The sequence below is a fragment of the Octopus sinensis genome, linkage group LG4, assembly GCF_006345805.1.
Source record: "Octopus sinensis linkage group LG4, ASM634580v1, whole genome shotgun sequence".
NCBI lineage: Eukaryota > Metazoa > Mollusca > Cephalopoda > Octopoda > Octopodidae > Octopus > Octopus sinensis.
In genome coordinates this window covers 124797568-124815628 of record NC_043000.1, presented here as the reverse complement: position 1 = coordinate 124815628, position 18061 = coordinate 124797568, and the positions used below count along the sequence as shown (strand labels likewise).

The window sequence follows — 18061 nt, the reverse complement described above, 5'->3', positions numbered from 1 at the left end:
TATATATACATTCATATATGTATACATATATGTATGTATATATGTATGTATCTGTGTGCCTGTGTATCTCTGTTTGTCCCTACCACCATCACCACCACCATCACCGCCACCACTGCTTGACAATCGGTGTTGGTGTGTTTGTGTGGCCATGTGGTAAGAAGATTGCTTCTCAACCACATGGCTCTAGGTTCAGTCCCACTGCATGGCACCTTGGGCAAGTGTCTTCTACTATAGCCTTAGGCTGACCAAAGCCTTGTGAGAGTATTTGGTAGACAGAAACTGGGAGAAGCCCAGACTGCGTGTGTATCGTTGGCTATTTTTTTCCTCCATCTTTCCTTCCTTGGATCTTTCCTTCTCCTATGTTTCTGACAAAGAGATCCGCTCGAAATGTTAAATCCTCCTTCTTTCCTTCTTTTCCTGAGCATCCAATAACACTATACTTGTTCCACCTCCTCACATTGTTGTTTTCTCTTTGTGTTTTCATGTTTGGATTAACTTTATATATATATATATTCAAATATATTCAAAATGTAACTGTGTGTGTACCGTTGGCGATTTTTTTCCTCCATCTTCCCTTCTTTGGATCTTTCTTTTTCCTATGTTTATGACGAAGAGCTCCGATCAAAACATTAAACCCTCCTTCTTTCCTTCTTTCCTTCTTTCCTGAGCATCCAATAATACTATACTTGTTCCACGTCCTTGCGTTGTTGTGTTTTCTCTTTGTGTTTTCATCTTTGGATCATCTTTATATATATATATATATATATATATATATGTGTGTGTGTGTGTGTGTGTGTGTTGTGTGTGTGTGTGTGTGTGTGTGTATATGTATATATATATATATATATATATAGATAGATAGATAGATAGATAGATAGATAGATAGATAGATAGATAGATAGATAGATAGATGTAATATATAGTATATATGGTGGGGGTATTTGTGTGTGAGTGTGTGTCTGTGTTTGTCCCTCCAATATCGCTTGACACTGTCTCTGTAACTTAGTGGGTCGGCAAAAGAGACTGATAGTATAAGTACCAGGTTTACAAAGAATAAGTCCTAGTGGCCGATTTGTTCAACTAAAGGTAATGCTCCAGCATGGCCATAATCAAATTATTGAAACAAGTAAAAAAGCAAAAGAGTAATTATATAAATGAATTTACATCTTACATCTTCGCATATATCTGGCTCTCCTCTGCACTGTTCTTTCTCAAACACACACACATGAACACACGTGTGCATGCATGCATGCACGTACATATGCACACATTCATACATTCACCCAGATGCACATATCTCCCTAGCATCTCTTGCTCTCTCTGTCTTTCCCCTCTCTCTCTCTCTTTCCCTTCCTCTCGCTCCTTCTCCCTCTTTCACCCTCTCTCTCCCTCTTTCACCCTCTCCTTCATTCTGCCCCTGCTACCTTGTCACCCCTCTCTCCCATTCTTCCAGTTCTCTGCCTCTCACTTTCTCTCTCACCCTCTCTCCCCTCTTTCCCTCTCTCCTTCATTCTTCTCTACCCCCCTCTCTCCTCTCTCTCCCTCTCTCTCCCATCCCTCCATCTTTCTCTCTCTTTCTCTCTCTTTCCCTCACCTTCATTCTCTCTCCCTCTCCCCTTATCCCTCCTTTCTCCCACCCCTCCATCTTTCTCCCTCTCTCTTTCTTTCTCTCTCGCATTTCCTCTCTCCCTCTCTCTTTCCCTCACCTTCCTTCTTTCCCTCTCCCCCTTATCCCTACCCCTCTCCCACCCCTCCCCCTTTCTCCCTCTCTCTCTCTCTATATATATATATATATCATAGTCTGAGAAAGACCAGTTGATAACGAAGAGAATGATGCTGTTGTTTATAAGACAACTTACAAGTAGCAAAGCAAGCATTATGTGCCTTACATTCAGACTGAAGAATGAAGCAACATCATTGCCCATGTTAGCAGTAAGTAAGTAAACTGGACAAGTCATGGGTGATATTCCATAAGCAGGAAATACTCTACCAGAAATATCTGAGAAAAATCAGACACATTCAGTGGTAGAAAAGGTACCAGAATGTCAGCATGCTCACCCATACTGACATTTCTCCAGCATTTTTGCTTTTTTTTTTTTTAAAACTGTGATCCCTCAATGCCAATTTTAATAGGCTGACCATGCTAGTTGCTATCCAGGCGGCGAGCTGGCAGAAACGTTAGCACACCGGGTGAAATGCGTAGTGGTATTTCGTCTGCCGCTACGTTCTGAGTTCAAATTCTGCCAAGGTCGACTTTGCCTTTCATCCTTTCGGGGTCGATTAAATAAGTACCAGTTACGCACTGGGGTCGATGTAATCGACTTAATACCTATGTCTGTCCTTGTTTGTCCCCTCTGTGTTTAGCCCCTTGTGGTTAATAAAGAAATAGGTATTTCGTCTGCCGCTACGTTCTGAGTTCAAATTCTGCCGAGGTCGACTTTGCCTTTCATCCTTTCGGGGTCGATTAAATAAGTACCAGTTATGCACTGGGTTCGAAATAATCGACTAAATCTGTTTATCCTCTCTGTGTTTAGCCCCTTGTGGGTAGTAAGAAATAGGTTTACTCATAGCTGAATGAAGGACAGTGCGAGTAAGACAAAGGAAACAATTCAAGGAGATGATAAAAAGAAATTTGATCAGGTGTAGCATTTATGCATACAGGTGGGAAGGATTTGATGAATGGCCAATGCAAGAACAGATATATTACCTATGGCTCAGTGGTTAGAGCATTGGATTCACAATCATGAGGTAGTGAGTTCAATTCCTAGGCTGGGCTGCATGTTGTGTTCTTGAGCAAGACACTTTATTTCACCTTGCTCCAGTTCACTCAACTGTAGAAATGATTTGCAACATTACTGATGCCAAGTCGTATCGCCCTTTGCCTTTCCCTTGGATAACACTGGTGGCATGGAGAAGGGAGGCTGGTATGCATGGGTGACTGCCGATCTTCCATAAACCCAGAATTGTGCCTCAGAGGGTAACTTTCTAGGTGCAATCTCATAGTCATTCTTGACCGAAGGGGGCCTTTACCCTTATTAATGGAACTTAAAACTTCAATATATCACAGATTGAACATCCAAATGATAAACATGAACAAAGAAAGCAGTATAAAACAACCAGAAACAGAGTCTCTTCTCTCACAGAACTCAAAATTGCCTGTTTGTGACATGGGTCCCACACTGTCCTATATGTAGCCATGTATGGCTACAGGTAGCCTATATATAGTCACATGGGGCCACATATAGCCACACTGGCCTGTAAGCCCATTGAAGATAAATCTGGTGAATAATCATCCTTGACCCAGAGAGGTTACCAATGATGGTCAGTAAGTTATGATGTATAAATAACTGTTTGAAATGTTTCATTTAACATACATTTTATGGCTGGATGCACTTCTTGCCTTGCCCTCAAGCATTCTGATGGAACAGACCAAACAGAATGATAATACAGAGGTTGGCTTCCCAGATACAAATCCTTCTCTACCTTGAATCATGGAATTATTTTGGAATGACAATTCTTCTAAACGGGTCATCATACTGTCTTACGCATATGTGCACACACACACACACACACACGCACACACACACACACAACACATACACGTACACACACACGTATCTCCCTCTCTCCCTCTCTCTGTCTCTCTCTTTATATATACCTATACATTATATTATGCATGTGTGTGTGTATATGTGTATATATATATATATATCATATATATAAATGCATACATCATACACACACACAAACATATATATATATATACCTCATTTGGTTTTGATTGTTTACTTCCACTGGGCATATGTATTCTAGAATAGAAGATTAATGAAAACCTGAGCAAGGATTAATTTGTACTGATTCAATGATGCAAAAACAGTCTTTCCAAATTCAAGTGCTTTCAGGCACACCTAAACAAAAAAGTCAGACATTTTACAAAGAAAAAAATACAATAGGAAATATTTGCTGACAAAATTTTTTCAATTTTGTTCTCTACTAATATCAATGCTTCAATGTAGGTATATACATGTTTATTATATGTTTATTATATGTTTAAGCAGTTATGTGGGAATCAATGTTTAATGTACATCTGTGGTTTATGTATATGTAGGAACATGTGAAAATGAGAAGCCATTTTGTTTTCCTTCTCTGTGTGTGTATATATATATATATATATGTATATGTTTATATATATATATGTATATATATATTATATATATATACATACATATATATATATATATATATATATATATATGTATGTATATATATATATATATATATATATATATATATATATATATATATATACATATTATATGCATATTTATGTTTGTTTATATGAAATACAATGTTTATATATGTTAAAATGTGGTTGAATGTAACTAAGTGTTAGCTTGTATTTTATGCATATGCATAATGAGCTGTATATACAGTGTATACATATATATATTTATATATATATATGCAAGAGTGTAGAATTGTATTGAGTTTTATGTGAATATTGTTAGTGTATGAGTGCATGAAAAACTGGTATGTAAATATCAAATGTTTGGTTGGATATTATATAAACCTATGTATGTGTGCACAGTATGTGGTGGAACTTACTTTTATATTGATTCTGTACGAATGACCGGGAGATAGTGACTCTATCAAATGACAGAATCTTTCTTGCCTCCAACTAGAAAAATCCTGTAACTAGATCAGTTCTTCATACATTTTAATTCACATTGTTTTTCAAAGTATTTCGTTAGCTTTTCCTGTTTAATGAAGTAACATATTTCTTTTGATTTGTTCTAACATAATTAAATTGTTTAATAAATGTCTTAGCTGTCATCACAAGATTAATCCCAGATTATGAAAAAGCGCTTTCAGCACAGAAAAGTGGCTAGCTGTTTGAAAATTAAATTTAAATTTCTAAACTTTCATACCCACTTAATGCATATCAACATGGAAATATAGATAATGAAAGAGAATTAACCCTATTAATTCATTTGATACACTAATCAAATAACAAAATAAACAGATGAAATAATATAATTCTCCACATTTGGAAATAATTCTTCCAAATGCTATTATAGTTTCTATGATGTATTAAAATCTATTGACTGAACAAGTCAAATTTTAACTCTACCTGTCACTACCTATTAACCTTTGATACCAATCCACCTGAGACCACTGCTACTTCAATGACACAAGCTTCTTGCTTCCAAATGATTAAAGTTAAAATATTCTATCAATGTCTCATATTAATTTAAGTTTTGAACATTAGATTAGAAATGACAAAGGTATGATTATTTTCAAATGTAATTGAAAGACAGGTTGCATATTTCTGCAGAAATGTATCAAAAGCATTAAATAATAATCTTCTAATGCTTTTCTTTTCAAAGAGAGGAACCTCCCACTCTGTATCACTAAACCTTTTGCTACTGTCCAGGTTACACACTTCAAGTTCTTCCCAAAATATGAACTCATTATGTGCAATCCATTCTCCCATCATTCTCTCACCTGAAAATCACAAACAGAGAATTCCATTTATTCTACTTCAAAGTCTTTCTTCTTCATCCTTCCAATCCATCTACTAGTACTACCTGAACTTCTTAACGAACAGATGTCATTTAATTATCTTTCGTATTACACTGGGGACCTTTAACTCAATCGAAATCATCATTCTTGCAGGTGCCAAATCTGAAATGTTTATCAGCTTAATCCCTTCACGATCATATTTCTTATGAAATATACTGCCTATGTATTTCAATTATTTTTGAAATTAATCAGGAATATGGACGGATTTAATAAAAATAGCAAACATTTTTATTATTAAGCTGGTGTTTGGAACATAACTTCTTACATAAAATTATGATAGAAGGTCTTAATTTATGTAGGAAGACAGTTTTGTATAATTATAACCCAAAGAAATCTCAGGCATTTATTATCAAGATTGTTGATTAAACTAAACATTTTCATCATTAATCCATATCTGTCTGTAATTCACCTACTGATTCTGCAAATTTTGGCACAGAGTAGGGGTAAGTCGATCACATCAGCCCCAGTGCTTGGCTGGTATTTCATTTTATCTGCCCCCAAATGAATGAAAGGCAAAGTTGACCTTTGCAGAATTTGAATTCAACTCTATGAAACTCTTTATTGCTTCTTTGTCCAACTCTTACTCACCACGGGGACAGATACATCATAGTATTTGTCCCCACTCCATAGGATCTATTTACATTAACTAGATCTGAAAGAAGGGACAGAGCCCATAACATCTGCAGGCACTATGTGACTGATATTGATGCCCTTAACTTTCTGCTTAAATTTGTTTCAAGTTGATATCTGCAGGAAGGACAAGTATAGGAGGGGAGGAGGGGGTCTAGATAGTTGCCATTCTGGGGAGGAAGAACTGGACATAATGGTTAATGCAGGACATGAGACATTGGATTCAAGATGCATGATAAGAAGATCAGTGAATCACAAATATCTGAACAAGGGGGAAAAAGACATGTGTCAATTGTAGCTGGAGCATAGATTATCAAATTACTACAATTGCAAGACAACTGCAACCAGAAGGTCCAGTCTTTCTCGTGGTGTAATTGTTTATGTGCCCCAATGACACTGAGAGCTACGCCAGTGGAGCACAAGTTCCTGGTAGAGTCTCTCATGCTAGACAGGTCAAATGGTAAATGTCGGATTAATGTAAAAATGTGTCTGTACAAGGCCAACATCCTTACCTAGAAAAAGCAAAGTTACAGAAGCATTGAGGACAATTCAGAACCAACACGACAAAGCCTTCCTGCAGGGAAACATATACATAGAGGAGAAGCTTCCATCTATACTGAGAGAATGGCTTTGATAGCCCAGGGTCAAGAACAGTGAAGTAAAGTTGTTGATGGTTTATACTCCAGAGAGACCAAAGGGCTTAAGCAAGGCAACTGATCACACTTCTGCTTACCATCCAACAACCTTTTTTCTTGGAATCCTCTGATATTTAAAGTCAGTAAATTCTCCACTGAATACCCCTAACAGCAAATGTAATCCTTCCCCAGATCTATCTACCTATAGCAGCTAATTTTTCACACAACCTAAGTCAGCAACACAGAAACCCAGCCCTGTGGTATTGTATCACATCTCTGAGAAAGTAAAACTTCAGTGATGTCATCCTGTTGTAGACCTTTCAATATTATCTTAAAGTTATTGGAGACAGCTTAAATAATCACTTTCTTTATCAGCTTGAGTCTTTCAATGACCACCACGATAGTTTTCATCAAGCCAAATTAACTAGAATCCTGCTTTCGTATATCACTTAACAATGGTTTCTTTCTTTGAAAATGTCAATAAAAACAATCTTTTGACTGTGGTGAGATATAAGAATTTTTGGAGAGATTACCAGCCTACTTCATTAGAATCCATCAGTGGGACCCCCCCTCTTTCTCTTTCTCTCCCCCTCTCTCTCTCTTTCTCTCTCTCTCTCTCTCTCTCTCTCTCTATCTATCTATCTCTATCTCTCTCTCTCTCTCAAGCACAGTATATTTCCAAAGGTCTTGGTCACTAGTCATTGCCTCAGTGAGGCCTAATGTTCGAAGGTCATGCTTCACCATCTCATCCCAGGTCTTCCTGGGTCTACCTCTTCCACAGGTTCCCTCAACCACTAGGGTGTGGCACATTCTATTAAGTATTTAATAACAAGAAATATATATAATATACACACCCAAGGATACAATTTCTGGAATGACCACGGACGCATGCTCCCATTACCCAATCGAGTCATATTTGTGACTATATTTTAATCTATACATGTACTAAATATGCTTGTGTTACATACTGTTTATATATAAGTGCAGACATGGTTGAATGGTTATGAACCTTGCTTTGCAACCATATGGCTTCAAGTTCAGTCCCACTGCACAGCTCCTCGGGCAAATGTATTTTACTATAGCCCTGAGCTAACCAATGTTTTGTTAGTAAGTTCTGGGTGGGCAGAAACTGCATAGAAGCCTGTGAATATGTGTGTGTGTTGTGTTTGTATCTTCCCCCTATCACCACTTCACAATAAAACAAGTACCAGACTTTTAAAAATGTTTAGTAGGAGTGACTGTGTGGTAAGTAGCTTGCTTACGAAACACATGGTTCCGGGTTCAGTCCCACTGTGTGGCACCTTGAGCAAGTGTCTTCTATTATAGCCTCAGGCCGACCAAAGCCTTGTGAGTGGATTTGGATGATGGAAACTGAAAGAAGCTCGTTGTATATATGTATGTATATATTTATATATATATATATATATATATATATATATTATATATATATATATATATATATATATATATAATATATATATATATATATATATGTATGTGTATGTGTATATGTTTGTGTGTCTGTGTTTGTCCCCCCACTTGACAACCAATGCTGGTGTGTTTACGTCCCTGTAACTTAGCGGTTCGGCAAAAGAGACTGATAAAATAAGTACTAAGCTTACAAAGAATAAGTCCTGGGATTGATTTGTTTGACTAAAGGTGCTGCTCCAGCACGGCCACAATCAAATGACTGAAACAAGTAAAAGAGTAAAAAAAGAATAAAGAGTACCCCAGTACAAAACCTTTCAAGGCAGTGCCCCAGCATGGCCACAATCCACTTAGTAAAACAAGTAACAGGTTAAAGATATAATCAACACATCAAAAGATACAATTAGTTCAATAACCAGAGATTCCTGCTCCAAAACTCAATCTACCTACATATATATAAATTTCAATCCGTACAACATATACATAATATGTATATATAATACCAAGACATCTTATATAATAGTTTAATTATAAAAGAGTTAATAGCAATTAATTACCCAATTTATTTTGCATACAAAAATAGCAATTAATTATCCAATTTATTTTGCATATTAAATTAGCTTGTAAGCATTGATATGTTGCAAGCATTGTTAATATTAATTACATCATTAGGTATTTCAGTTAATATGTATATAAGCTAATGCTTCTTTATTACTAAAGCAGTATTCCAAAGATTTGGATTAGAACAAAATTGTTCAGCTCTGAGCATGGCTGACTTTCTTCAAAGCACAAATGTTCTTCACATCAGAGCAGCATTTCTCATCTGGGAGTTCATGTAATCCTAGAGGATCCATGTAAGATTTTGTTGTTAAAATTTATCTGCAATAAACTGCTTATACTTTACAATACACAAAATCATCATCATTTAATGACCGCTTTCCATGCTAGCATGGGTTGGACTATTTAACTGAGGACTGGTGAACCAGATGGCTGCACCAGACTCCAATCTGATCTGGCAGAGTTTCTACAGCTGGATGCCCTTCCTAATGCCAACCACTCCGAGAGTTTAGTGGGTGATTTTACGTGCCACCAGCACAAGGGCCAGTCAGGCAGTACTGGCCACACCCATGCTCAAATGGTGTTTTTTACATACCACCTGCACAGGAGCCAGTCCAGCGGCACTGACAATAACCTCACTCGAATATTTTTTCACTTGCCACCAGCACAAGTGCCAGTAAGGCAATGCTGGTAACAATCACGCTCAAATGGTGCTTTTTACATGCTACCGGCACAGTAGCCAGTTAGCTGCTCTGGCAACAATCTCGCTCAGATGGTACTCTTAGCTCTCCACTAGCACAGATACCAGTCATCGAATTTGATTTCAATTTCGATTTTCACTTACTTCAACAGGTCTTTGCAAGCAGAGTTAAGTGTCCAATGAAGGAAAGGTGTGCATAAGTGGGCTGGTTACACCCCTGGCATAGGTCATGGGTTATGGTCTCACTTGGCTTGCCAGGTCTTCTCAAGCACAGCATATTTCCAAACGTCTCGGTCACTAGTCATTGCCTCGGTGAGGCCTAATGTTCGAAGGTCATGCTTCCCCACCTCATCCCAGGTCTTCCTGGGTCTACCTCTTCCACAGGGTCCCTCAACCATTAGGGTGTGGCGCTTTTTCACACAGCTATCCTCATCCATTCTTGCCACATGACCATACCAGCACAGTTATCTCTCTTTTAACAAATTTTTTTTTATACAATTCCGAATAGTATTTGATTAAAAAAAACATCTAATATTAGATGTACCATCTAATATTGGATGGTACATCTAATATTAGATGTTACCCTCTAATATTAGATGGTAACATCTAATATTATAGATGTAACATCTATGAGATGTTACATGTATAATATAATATCTATTATTACATTGATGTTATATTATAACATCAATATAATATAACATTGATGTTATATTATAACATCATCATCATCATCATCTTCGTTTAGCATCCGCTTTCCATGCTAGCATGGGTTGGACGGTTCAACTGGGGTCACGATCGGATGGTGCTTTTTACATGCCACCGGCACAGGGGCCAGGCGAGGCTGGCAACGGCCACAATCGGATGGTGCTTTTTACATGCCACCGGCACGAGGCCAGTCGGGACGGTGCTGGCAATGGCCACATTCGGATGGTTCTCTTATGTATCACCAGCACTGGTATCACAGCTGCAATTTCCATTGATGTTGATCAATTTCGATTTTCACTTGCCTCAACAGGTCTTCACAAGTAGAGTTTTGTGTCCCAGGAAGGAAAGTTTTGTGTCTGCTCATAGATATTTGATGGTACAGCTACTGAACATAAATTTCATTGTTTGGCCCATTTAGACATTGCATAAAATGATAAATTTGTGCACTGTTTGAATACAGAACAAGGCAGGACAAAATGAACACTATAATGCATTTAATGCAGTTCAGCACTAAATACAGGTCTGCACTAAATATTGGTCTGAACAAGATAAATATTAAATGGGTTTTAATCTTACCTATGTATACTTTTATATTTTAAATACTAAGAATTTTATATAGAATTTCAGTTACCTATGATGCAAGTATGGCAGGGAGGGTATCCAAAAGTAACCAGAAACATCCTCTGTGAGACAGACCTGCAGTAGTTCAGGTTTTTGCTACTAGGAGCCACTTGATGTGACCCTCAGGCATCAGTCTGTTGACTAGTGGTGGCATGTGAAATTATACTGCCACATGGTACATCTTTGTTTTGCAGTGCTTCTCCCCTATTTGTCAGTTTTTGCTATGGCTGTAATGAAAGAACAGTGTGCTTCCATGAAATTCTGTTTTCTGCTGGGGAAAACAGAGGCCAAAACAGTTTTCATGCTTCAAACAATTTACAAGGATGATGCCATGAATAAAACACAAGTTTATGAGTGGTTCTCATACTTTAGGAATGGTCACTTGTAACTTGAAGACCAACTTCATTTAGGACAACTGTCAACCTCCTGAACAAATGAAAACATGAAAATTCATGAACTGATCTTGGAGGACCAGGAGTGGCTGTGTGGTAAGTAGCTTGCTTACGAGTCGCATAGTTCCGGGTTCAGTCCCACTGCATGACATCTTGGGCAAGTGTCTTCTACTATAGCCTTGGGCCGACCAAAGCCTTGTGAGTGGATTTGGTAGACGGAAACTGAAAGAATCCCGTCGTATATATGTATATATGTATGTGTGTGTGCGTTTATGTGTTTGTGTTTGTCCCCCCAACATTGCTTGACAACCGATGATGGTGTGTTTACATCTCCTGCAACTTTCTTTTCCCCTGAATGAAAAAAAGTCCTCTAAGGAAAATGTTTTGCAAATGTGGAAGAGGTGAAGAAAAATAACCACAGAGGCATTAAAAGTCATCACTCTACAAGAGTTCCAGGACTGCCTTGAACAGTGGAACACATATCAAGACTAACACATTGCTTCAAATGGCAAATACTTTGAAGGTAGCAAAAAGGTAAACACGTAAAACTACGTGAATGAAACAATATTGCTAATTGTATTATGAAAAATTTGAATCATTTCAATTGTAATTTGCATCTTGTCTTTTTGCATTACATTTCCATCTCTCAAAAACCACTTATTTCCTTCAGTTCTTGCTCAGAGTTTAATATTACACTCTTCGCATTCAAGTTTAGTTCAAAGGATTGTTGTGCGTGGTTGAGCTTTCTGAGATCTGTGTTTTCAGCCCTGGCCAAATAGGGACAAACGTTTTTAGCTTAAATGCATTTTATTGTGAACTGATAAACCTTTATTTTATCTTTCATATATATATATATATGCATACAGATAGATAGATAGATAGATAGATAGATAGATAGATAGATAGATAGATAGATAGATAGATAGACATATAAATATATATATATATATATATATATATATATATATATATATAATATATATATATATATATATATATATATAATAATAATAATAATAATAATAATAATAATAACAATAATAATAATATGAGGGAATATTATTCCAAACTTACAGGGAAAAATTCAATTTAGAAATACTAAATCAAATTTCAAAAAATATAATATATATATATGAATAAATTAGAAAAAAAAAACAACTTTTCATCAATTCAATAATGAAAAATTAAATTATGCCATCTAGAAAATTACATATTATAGAAAGATTAAATATAAGATAAAACATATAACGATGATTAAGTAATGTGCAAAATAATAGATAAAATGTATATATTTGGTAGAATAACGACAATGGGCAGGCATTAAATTAATAAAATAACAGTAATAAATGAGTGAAGGAAAAAAAATATAGTGTGTATTTAATTTGCAAAAAATAAATAATAATGATAAATAAAATGACCATCCCAAAATACAACAATGTGTGTGTGTACCAGGTGATCTTTCTGGCTGCGGAAGCAATAACCAAAATTTTGTCACATAGATATTTGAATCAAATTGACATGTTCATAATACAGCTATTTTTAAAATTAAAAAATCACAATTAAAACCTAAAACTGAATTTTCTGAAGTCCTCTCCTCAGCCCCTAGGAAAAGATTTTCCCCACAAATTTCTTTTTAATCGTAATCTATACCGTTTGAAAGGTATTTATATAAAATTTTATTAAAAAAAAAAATTTTCCTAAAAGTTATGAGGGAAAAACAACATCGGATCTTGTGAATTTTCCAAAGGCCTCTCCCCACCCCGGTTGCTTTCCCAGAATTTTTGTTTTCATATTCGTTTCCTACACCTTATTTTACACTCGTTGCACTATTTTTTTTTTTCCATTTTGTTTCCGGGCACTCATATCAACATTAACCCTTACCTGTTTTATTTAAATGTTTATTTAATCCTCTCTTTCTTGTTGAAATTTCCATAACATCACTGTAGAAGGTTCCTTCTTAATGCTTTTTAAAACAGCTTTTTCTATGCCAATTAGAACTAAACTGCTTGACCTTTCTTGTCCCTGCAAATTTCTTGTAGGGGAGACCGGGGTTAGTTGACTACAAATTTTACATTTTCACTGACAGAGCAATACTATTTAATATATTCTACTGCATCTTGTATTATACGCATAAATCAACCATAGCAGAAGACTTACAAAGCTAGAGATCTCATCTGCTTAGTGTCTGGATTTGTATTTTGTGCATTTTCTAAGACCACTTAAATGTGTCAACTTGACCTGATACCGGGGCAAGTTGACACATATAATGGGATATGTTGACATATGAATACAATTTCTTGGAACATACATGTCAGTGGACAGAAACACATGATATAAACTTGTTGGTTTGATCAAGGGCCTTTATTACAGTTTCATTACATATCATCATTTGAGTCACAATTTGGGCATGTGAATATTGTCAGACCTAGTGTGCATGCCTCGTGAGCCCAACCTTTACAATCAGAGCAGTGAAGCCACACTAACCTTCCTTTGCTGTTGGAAAAAGGCTTGCAGCACACTAAGCAATAGCACTCTTCCTCATCAGAGGTATCACTTTCTTGAATTTGAACTTTTTAATTAACAGTTGGACCTTTTCCCTTCGCTGACCTGCCCTTACTGAGTCCCTTTCCTATCATTCCTTTATCAATGTTTGTCTTCTTTTTACTTTTACTTTTTGTCTTTTCTTTTATGGTTGCTCTTTTAACCGGCGAGTCATTGAGGATTTCAGAACAAATTTTCTTTCTTCCTCTGCTTGATTCTTTCCTAGGGCCTGCTTTGGGTAGTGGACGGATTTGAAATAGTGAAAGAAAAGGCCTGGTGGCTATGTTGCTTGAAGGTCCAGGTGTTGCAGGTGCTGAAGGCCCAGGTACTGAAAGTGCAGATCCGGTCGGTCAGTGACATAGCTTGGTGCAAAGTCGCTATCAATGAAAATGTTGGGATTAAAAGGGCATATTCCTGTAGAAGAAAAGCCACTAAGAATGTTCGTCGGATTTGCAGTCAATGGCCATGCAGTTTTGACAATACACGGAATGTCATAAATGGTCATGGTCTGGCCAGGATGGTTAATATTCCAGTAATCAATGGCAGTGTTTGTGTACTTCTTCAGTGGTCCATCGACCACTTTGTCCAACAGCTGTAACCTGTGTGTGGAGTGAGGTGGGAAAGAAAGCATGGTGATGCCATTGTCTGATGCATAAGTCTACCCCTCGATACTAAGGTGGGAATCATGATTGTCCAGCAAGAGAAAGCACGGTGATTGCTTTGAACATTTCACATTCCTCACAAAGTGTTGAAGGAATTTCACAAACTACTCCTCAAACATCCAACCAGATGGATTAGCACCTCCATCACTGCCTTATGGTCCGTTGTTCAGGAAATGTGGCCCAAAGTTCTTCCAGGGAAAAACAAAAAACGGTGGTATGCTGTTTCCAGCAGCATTTACACAGCATGCCACTGTAACCAGAGTTCCCCTCTCCGCACTTGTCATTTTCCCCACTTGCTTTGTTCCTTTTTCTGGCAATAATTCTATTGGGCGCTGCACAGTTGTTATGCCAGTTTCATCCATGTTGTAGATATTGAATGAATCAAATTTATACCGAAGCATCACCTCTGCAAGTTGGTTGAAAAACATAGCAACATTTGTCTTGTTGAAACTTGTTGCTTGTGCCAAGCTTGTTGCCTGTGGACTTCTTATGGATAAATTTTTGTGTCGTTGAAGATATCCTGAGAACTAGTCTTCACCTGCCATTTCTGTCTCATGCCAGGTTGGAGGGATATTACATCCATGTGCCTTTGCCATCTGAAAAGCCAATTTCTGCACATCCTTTGGAGCAAGCCCATAGTAAATTTCTGTGGCAGCCAAAACATAAGCCTCTATCTGATTCTCGAACTCATTGGTGAGAACTTGCCATGGCCTTTTGTATCCACTAAGACTGTGATCATTGTTGTTTGCTTCAGTGTCCTTGATGCAGTAGTGAAACTGAGATTTTAAAGGGATGCCAAATGTCCTCGAAGCTTCCCGCAAGGAGATGACACAAGCTCGGACCTGTTGAATAGCCTGTTGGATAACATCCTGTGGAAGGGTTGCCCTCTCGCTTTTGCATTTGTAGTGTCGCACCATGACAATTGTAGATCTAGGTCTGTAAAGAGAGAGAGAGGGAGAAAAAAAAGCAATCTAGCTCATTGCATAGTGAAAGCAAAACGAAGGTCTGAGTGTTTACCTACTTTTTAGTTTCAAGCATGCTTGGTCAAGGCATAATAACTTCATGCTTATATATCAGTGGTACAGGTTACAAAGCTGAGGCAGTATACAAGCTGTTGACTAAGTAGGTAACAGTATGATGATAGAATAGGTTGGTATTGATAAAGATAGCTGATCGAAAACTATAGCAAGCAATACATAAATTACTCAATGAATTGATCCAATGTACCAGACATGAATCAAATAGCAAACACTCTTAGTTAAAATGGGATAGACACAGTCTGTGAATCAATGTAAGCAACCTACAACAACTTTATCATAGGCCGGGGCAAGTTGACACTGTGTCAATGTGCCCCTGTTTACATGTGTCAATTTGCCCTGACCCCATTTCCCTCGTAAATGTAAACAGAGAGAAAACTACTAGGGTTTCGCAAGAATCCATTAGTATAGGGTCGTGAGAGATATTTTACTAACTCCTTAAGGTTTACTACACATAATGCAGTCTTAAACAATATCCAAAATAACTAATTATCAAAAATGTCGAAAATAACTTACCAAGTGGAAAATTCCAATGTTGTCCGTGTATAGCAGACAAACTCTCATAACGGCAACAAAATCAAATGATGGGCAAGCTTATACTAACAGCACTACTATGATGTCATTAAATTGTCCGAAAGTAGTTTCGCATTTTCTCTAGAGAAAATGTGTCAACTTGCCCCTGTAGTCAACTTGCCCCGGTCTCCCTCTAATTACGAATTCTACTTACATATGAAAAGGAGCACTGTAGCACTTGTTGCTGGTAGTGCTAATATTAATTCACAAAGATTCGTTCATTGGGGCAAAGTTTCATCTAATCCACTATTATGCAGAATGTAAAGTAAATCCTGAACGAATTTTCCCTTTAGTTCAGCATCTTTGTACAAGGCAGTAAATTCATTTCTTAACTTTTGGCTGTCGAAATGGTCTCCATAAGAATGTTTAAGGCAAGTTAGAAATGTTTCCTGGACGTCGTTATTTTGTCTCATTGGATCGAGAAGTGCTAAAAAATGTAAGTCATGTAAATTTTGAAATTGTATCTCAATTTGTTCACAAATTAAATCTATAATTTTGTAAAACAGCTGTCTGTATCTTTCTTATTCTGTTTCAAACGTATATTTTCTTTTCGTCATTTGAGGATAAATGCCATCAATTTTAGCCCAAAATTTAGGAAATTCATGCTTTTTTTCCTTTCAAAACTTTCATTCTAGTCTGATTTGACATGATTTCTACAGCTGGATGCCCTTCCTAACACCAACCACTCTGAGAGTGTAATGGGTGCTTTTATGTGCCACTGGTATGGGTGCCAGTTGTGTGACACCAGTATCTGTCACGACTATGAATTCACTTAGCTTGATGGATCTTCTCAGCATATTACCAAAGGTCTCAGTCATTTGACTTTGCCTCTGTGAGGCCCAACACTCAAAAGATGCTTTTTAAATGCCACCAGGACAGGTGCCGGCTACACAACACTGGCATCAGCCACATTGCTTCCATGAGGCCGAACGCTCAACAGGTGCTTTTTATGTGCCACCATCTTTACCATCATCATCATTTAACATCTGGCTTCCATGCTAGCATGGGTTGGATGGTTTGACCAGAGCTGGCCAGGCAGGAGCCTGCACCAGACTCCTGTGTTTGTTTTGACACTGTTTTGTCCAGCAGAGTGGACAGTATGCTTTTTACATGGCACAAGAACAGGTGAGGGCATTTTTGGCATAGTTTTTACAGCTGGATGCCCTTCTAAATGCCAACCACTTTACAGTGGGGACTGGATGCTTTTTTTTGCATGATACCAACGCTGGCATGGTCACCAAGTAACTTGCAAGACAAAGGTCCTTAGAGAGGAGAGGGGCATTAGACAAGGTGATCTTTTTGCCAGATGGTGAAAGGTTCGAGTGAGACGGAGAGACAGAGAAACAGAAACAGGTGTCTTGTTGTAGAGGAGGTACATGATTATCTCACCAGGAGAACAGTGCTTTAACACATCCAAGTTTAATTTACAGATAATCACATCTTTCTTTAAAGGTGTTTATTAATTAATTATTTCCTCTCTACCAACACTATGCAGTCTTTATAATGACATTTGGATTTACCTAAGTGAGGATTAACTGAGTATAGTAAATTCAACTAAATGGAATTTATCTATATCCACAGAGGTTAGCCAGCATTGTTAATGGATTAGAGCAAGCACAATAGCCACTTGGATTATATATCTCTCTTAGCCATTTTTGGAAATTTACCTTTGAAATGTATGTATGTATGTATATGTATATATATGTATAGCCTCACCTCTGGCCTTGTGAGTGGATTTGGTAGACGGAAACTGAAAGAAGCCGGTCGTGTATATATATATATGTATGTATATATATATATATATATATATGTTTGTGTTTGTCCCCCCAACATCACTTAACAACTGATTCTGGTGTGTTTACATCCCCATCACTTAGTGGTTCGGCATGAGAGACCGATAGAATAAGTACTAGGCTTACAAAGAATAAGTCCTGGGGTCAATTTTCTCAACTAAAGGTGGTGCTCCAGGATGACCACAGTCAAATGACTGAAA

The 18061-nt window shown here is 37.2% G+C and overlaps 1 long non-coding RNA gene across 1 annotated transcript in view; it reads right to left on the bottom strand.

The window, feature by feature from the left end:
• Positions 1–2808: 2808 nt before the first annotated feature.
• Positions 2809–18061, bottom strand: part of LOC118763282 — a 29621-nt gene continuing 14368 nt past the window's right edge. The window contains exon 3 of the long non-coding RNA XR_004999033.1: positions 2809–3024. This is a non-coding gene — a long non-coding RNA (uncharacterized LOC118763282). The remainder of the gene's footprint in view (positions 3025–18061) is intronic.